This window comes from Gossypium hirsutum, chromosome A08, assembly GCF_007990345.1.
Source record: "Gossypium hirsutum isolate 1008001.06 chromosome A08, Gossypium_hirsutum_v2.1, whole genome shotgun sequence".
In the NCBI taxonomy this organism is placed as follows: Eukaryota; Viridiplantae; Streptophyta; class Magnoliopsida; order Malvales; family Malvaceae; genus Gossypium; species Gossypium hirsutum.
In genome coordinates this window covers 55,041,435-55,048,357 of record NC_053431.1, presented here as the reverse complement: position 1 = coordinate 55,048,357, position 6,923 = coordinate 55,041,435, and positions in this window count along the sequence as shown.

Sequence of the window (6,923 nt, the reverse complement as noted above, 5' to 3'; positions counted from 1 at the left end):
CAAATTTCACAATTTAGCCCATTTAGCTCAAAATCATCAAAAATCCAAAGATAAAACATATAAACCCAACATCAAACTTTCATATTTCATCATATAACAACATAAAGCTCATGAATTTATCCATGGCACATTTCAATTCATCATCAAAATTAGAAATTAAGGCATGGGCTTAGTAAAACACAAAGCAACGATTATAAAAACGTAAAAATTATCAAAAACAGATCAAAACACATACCTAATTTCAAATTCAAATGTCGAAACCCTAAAACAAGAATATGGTTTCTTCTTTCTTTGTGAATTCGGCAAAATGGATAATAATGTGACCAAAATTATGTTTTGTTTTATTAATATATGTTTAATAAACCATTTACCAAATTACCCTTTTATAAACCATTATAAATTCATATATATATTAAGGCCATAAATGTCCATCATCCATGTGAATGGCTTAATATCCACACCTCTCATTGACAAAGACAAATCAAATAATCACTTTTACAAACAGAAGGAAACTTTTACCTTTTATGCCATTAGGTCCTTTTTATCAAATTGAGCACACAAATGATCAAATTTTCATACGAAACTTTCATACATGCTATTTCACATATCATAAGCATGGAAAATAATATTTAAATATTTTTCTAACTCGGATTTGTGGTCCCAAAACCACTGTTCCGACTAGGGTCAAAACCGAACTGTTACATGACTATTACTATAGACCATTCAAAACCACATCACATTGACAATATTACAACACATAATTCATACCAAAAACTCATTCATATACACAACCAAAACCAAGCCAAATCACATGGCTAGATATACATATTGTTAAACATATTCAAAGATTTCTAGCCTATACATGCCATACTTAAATATATACATTTTCAAAAGGTACCAAAATAGAGTTCGATACTGTGGTGATAATCCTCGATGATCCCCAAGCTCCCAGTAGTTTCGATATCTATAAAATAATGCAACTACACACAAAGTAAGCTTTCGAAAGCTTAGTAAGCCATATACAAATAAACTTATGGCAAACCACAACTATAAATAAATCATTTTTATGAATCATAGCATAATTTAATGTCAAGTTCAGATTTCTCATTTAGCTTAAATACTCATAACCATTTGCTCATATGTACATCACATTTCCATAGAATACAATCATATTGCACAGGAGAAAGCACATTACTCTCGACATCGTCAGCTACGGCTCGTTTGGGATCCATTTACTATATAAAAACACATTTTCATTGTCAAGATTCATCACAGTATCGCAATTCATAATATGGCATGTATAACTAGACTCACATATGCTACATTAGTCCTAAAATTGACTAAACTGTAGCTCTAATACGAACCAAATGTAACACCCCTAACCGGTATGTAACACCCCTTACCCATATCTGTCGCCGGAACAGGGTACGAGGTATTACCGAATCATAGTACATACCATTAAATAAAACCAAGACAAAAATATGGCATACAATTAGATCATGAATCATTATAACATATGCCTTTAATAATATTAGCCAATTTCAAAGGCTTCGTACAAAATAATCGGTCAAATACTATACTTAATATTTAAAACCTAGACAATTATGACACGTAACAAAATAACTAAGTCTACTATACATGCCGTAATTCAAAACGTTTAGTTCAAATACCCAAAAATATTGACAGTGCAGGCAAATCTTCAACGATCCTTGACTCCTGTGCAAGCTGGACGACAATATAAGACAAAAGAGAGAAAAGAAGGTAAGCTTATAGCTTAGTAAGCAAGTATGTAAATAATGAATAAAGAATCTAATATGTTTACACAATAACTCAAGTGTATCTACTTTTAATTTCACCATTTACTCCACTTTGGTCAAGCTGTCTCTACTGCGTCATACTCACTAAATAAATCATAACTCGAGTTATAAAACTCTAAATTCAACTCCGTAAAATTTTCCTGAAACTAGACTCATATTACTTCTTACTAAAGTTTTTATAGAATTTGTGGTCCAGCCAATTAGTATAGTTTATTAGTTAAAATTTCTCCTATTATACAGCTCGACTAATCTGACCTATGTTCACTACGAATTGAATTTCTCCAAGTACACAATTCAAACAGCCATGAAATTTGTTTCATTTAAAACTACACTCAATAAGTAATCTATACATATAAACTATATTTCTTAATTAGTTTTGTACAATTTTTAATGATTTTTCAAAGTTAGAATAGGGGATCACATAGTCATTCTGAGCAAGTCTCACACAAATATAAATATCTCAAAATATAGAGTTCCTTTACTTTCTCTGTTTCTTTCACATGAAAATAGACTCATTAAGATTTAAAGTCGTATCTCATTCAGCCTCTAATTAAATTCATACTATTTTTGGTGATTTTTCAAATTCACATCACTGCAATTGTCCAAAACAGTATTATTGCTAATTCACTCTTTCACACTTTCTTTGTATTTATCTCATTTAGCATACATATCACAATTCCCTTTCACCACATTTCATACATCACAAGTGTAGGTTCATGATTACAATGTCACTATAAAATCATCCCGTTGAACAATTCGGATCAATCCTCGATACTTGGTGGTTTTAGCACACAGCTCCACCATCATATTTCATATAATTCGGCTCTCTTGTACACATGGTGAACACTTAGTACCACCCATGTGACCTAGCCAATTTATCTCGTAGCTCTTTTGTCTACATGGTGTCCTTCACTTGGAATCACACATGCGACCTAGCTACATTTATCCTCTCCCGTAGCTCTCTTGTCTACATGGGATACATCCCGTATCACACATGTGACCTAGCTACTACATAGTATCTCGAAGCTCTCTTGTACACATGATGTGCACTCAGCACCGTACATGTACCTAGCTACATTTCATCTATATTATTCAATCTTTCCGAAAGTTCAACTGGGATTTCTCTCACTATTACTTATTTTCATTCTTCCAATAGTTGATTTATGATTCAAAATCAACTAAAATATATAACATAGGCTAAAATACAAAAATGTAAATGAAGTTAATGTATTATTTACATACAAACTTACCTCGATGCAAAATATGGAAATTTTGCAATTTAGTCCAAAACCTTTTCCTTCCCCCGTTCAAGGTCGATTCCACGCCTTTCTTGATCTATAACAACACATTTAGCTCATTTAACACTCATACTATTTATTTAAATCCAAAAATCACATTATGCAAAAATTACATTTTTGCCCCCTAACTTTTACAAAATTACGATTTTGCCCCTAGCCTCGGAAATTTAATTTCAGCCCTTATTCTTATGTTTTATGAAATGCTGAACATTTTTCTCTTCTATAACAACATCAAATTCTCACTCTAACATGTACTTATAAGCATTAGGTATTTTTACCAATTATACCGTTTTGCTCGTTTTCGCTAAAAATCGCTTAGAAAAGATCGTTCTCCTAACCTCAAACATTCATATTCTACCATAAAACATCAAAATACATGCATATCATTCATGGGTAAATTTTTAAACATAAACCCTAACTCAAAATAATGGTAGAAATAGGTAAACCGAGCTACGAGGATTTCAAAAATGTAAAGAACATTAAAAACGGGGCTTGAATGCACTTACTATTGAGCTTGAAAGCTTGAAACAAACCCTAGCTATGGAGAACATGCAAGTTTCGGCCAAGCTAAATGAAGATGAACACATTTTTGTGTTATTTTTCCCATTTTATTTCATTTATTATGCAAATGACCAAAATGCCCTTACTACTAAACTTTCTAAAAATTCCATCCATGTCCAAATTTTTGTCCATATAAAGTGTAATGGTCTAATTTCCATTTAAGGACATCTACTTAAAACCCCCATTTCAATCAAGTACTCTATGAACTAGAACACACACATTTTTCACCTATTTCAATTTAGTCCTAAATATCAAATTGGACCCCCTATTGATAAAATTTCTAAACAAAATTTTCACACAGTCATGAAATCATGCCATAGACCTTAAAATTATAATAAAACTATTATTTCTATCTCAGATTTGTGGTTTCAAATCCACTATTCTATTTTGGCCCTAAATCGGGCTGTTACAACTATCCCCCCTTTTAGGGATTTTCGTCCCTGAAAATCTTACCGGTAAAAAGGTTTGGGTACTGTTTTCTCATTGCTTCCTCCGGTTCCCATGTAGCTTCTTCTACTCCATGTCTTTGCCATAACACTTTCACTAAAGCTATGCTTTTCTTTCTCAACTGTTTCACTTCTCGAGCCAAAATCTTAATCGGTTCTTCATCATAGGTCAAGTCAGATCGAATCTCAATTTCTGTTGGAGAAATCACATGTGAAGGATCAGAACGATAACGTCGTAACATTGATACTTGAAACACATTATGAATTCTTTTTAATTCTAACAGTAATGCCAACCGATATGCCACTGGTCCAATCCTCTCAATAATCTCATACGGCCCAATAAAATGCAGACTCAACTTGCCTTTTCGGCTAAATCTCAGAATCTTCTTCCATGGTAACACCTTCAAGAACACTTTATCACCCACCTAAAATTCAATCTCTTTTCTTTTTAAATCTGCATATGACTTTTGTCGATTTGAAGCAGCTTTCAAGCAATCCTGAATTACTTTTACTTTCTCTTCGGTTTCTTTAACTAGATCAACTCCGTGAATCTGTTTCTCACCAAGTTCGGTCCAATATAAAGGAGTCCGACACTTGCAACCATACAAGGCTTCGTATGGTGCCATCTGTATACTTGACTGAAAACTGTTATTGTAGGCAAATTCAACCAAAGTTAGATATTTCTCCCAACTGCCTTCAAATTCCAAAACACAGCATCTAAGCATATCTTCGAGTACTTGGATTACTCTTTCTAACGGACCATCTATTTGTGGATGAAATGCGGTACTAAAGTTCAATTTTGTGCCCAAAGCTTCTTGTAACTTTTTCCAGAATCTCGAGGTAAACCTCGGATCTCTATCTGATATTATAGACATAGGTACCCCGTGCAACCTCATAATTTCAACAATATATAATTCAGCTAATTTATCAAGTGAGTAATCGGTACGTACCGATATAAAGTGAGCCGACGTTGTTAACCTATCAACCACTACCCAGACAGCATCCTTCTTTCTAGGAGTCAGAGGCAAACCAGTTACAAAATCCATGGCAATCCTATCCCATTTCCACTCAGGCACCATTATCGGTTGGAGTAATCCTGAAGGCACTTGATGCTCAGCTTTTACTTGTTGACAAATCAAACACTTGGTTACAAATTCAGAAATGTCCCTTTTCATGCTTGGCCACCAATATAATTTCTTTAAATCATTATACATTTTTGTGCTACCAGGGTGAACTGACAAACAGCCACTATGTGCCTCATGTAATATTTTCTGAATCAATTATCATTTTTTGGTACACATATCCTGTCTCGAAACATCAAACAGTCATCTGGTCCAACTCGAAAATCTGAGTCGTAACCTGATTCGCACTGAGTTCTCTTGGTTCGCAACTCACTATCGTTCTTTTGAGCATCACAAATCAGCTGGAGAAATAACGATTTAGCCCTCATCTCTGCTGAGATTGACCCATCATCAGACAATGCTAACCCCGTATTCATGGCTCTCAAAGTAAAAAGAGATTTCCTGCTCAAGGCGTCAGCAACTACATTTGCTTTTCCCGGATGATAATCAATCACTAGCTCATAATCCGTCAATAATTCAAGCCATCTCTGCTGTCACAGATTCAAATCCTTTTGATTCATCAAATACTTCAAACTTTTGTGATCAGTAAAAATTCGACATTTTTCACCATACAAATAATGTCGCCAGATCTTCAAGGCAAAGACAATAGCGGCCAATTCCAAATCATGTGTAGGATAGTTCTTCTCATGCGGCTTTAACTGTCTCGAGGCATAAGCTACCACTTTACCCTCTTGCATTAGTATACATCCAAGGCCTGTCAATGATGCATCACTATAAATTACGAACTCCTTCCCTGGCTCAGGCTGTACTAAAATTGGTTCTTCAGTCAATCGTGCTTTCAGCTTTTCAAAACTCTGCTGACATTTATCAGTCCATTCAAACTTAACATTCTTTTGCAGCAACTTAGTCATAAGAGAGGCAATCATCGAAAATCCCTCGACAAAACGTTTATAATACCCGGCTAAGCCTAAACAGCTTCTAACCTTGGATACATTCTTTGGCGGTTTCCAATCAATGATCGCGAAAATTTTGCTCGGATCTACCCGAATACCATCACCTAAGACTATATGCCCCAAGAATCCGACTTCACGAAGCCAGAACTCACTTTTACTAAACTTAGCAAACAGTTTCTTTTCTCTAAAGATCTGCAATATGGTTCTCAAGTGTTCGGCATGCTCAGACTCGTCTCGAGAATAAATTAGAATGTCATCTATGAACAATACTACAAACTTATCCAAATATGGCCGAAAGATTCGATTCATCAAGTCCATAAATATAGCTGGAGCATTTGTTAAGCCAAAAGGCATCACAAGAAACTCATAATGTCCATACCTTGTCCTAAAGGCAGTTTTCGGCACATCCGACTCCTTAACTCTCAACTGGTAGTAACCGGACCTCAAATCGATCTTTGAAAACACAGTTGCCCCCTTTAACTGATCGAATAAATCATCAATCCTCGGTAACGGGTACTTGTTCTTTATAGTCACCTTATTGAGCTGACGGTAATCAATGCAAAGTTTCATTGAGCCATCCTTCTTCTTTACAAACAATACAGGAGCACCCCAGGGAGAGAAACTCGGTCTCACGAATCCTTTGTCTGTTAACTCTTGCAACTGAGCCTTCAATTCTTTTAATTCAATCGGAACCATTCTATATGGAGTAATCGAGATTGGTACAGTCCCCGGCAACAAATTAATGGCAAACTCTATCTCTCTGTTT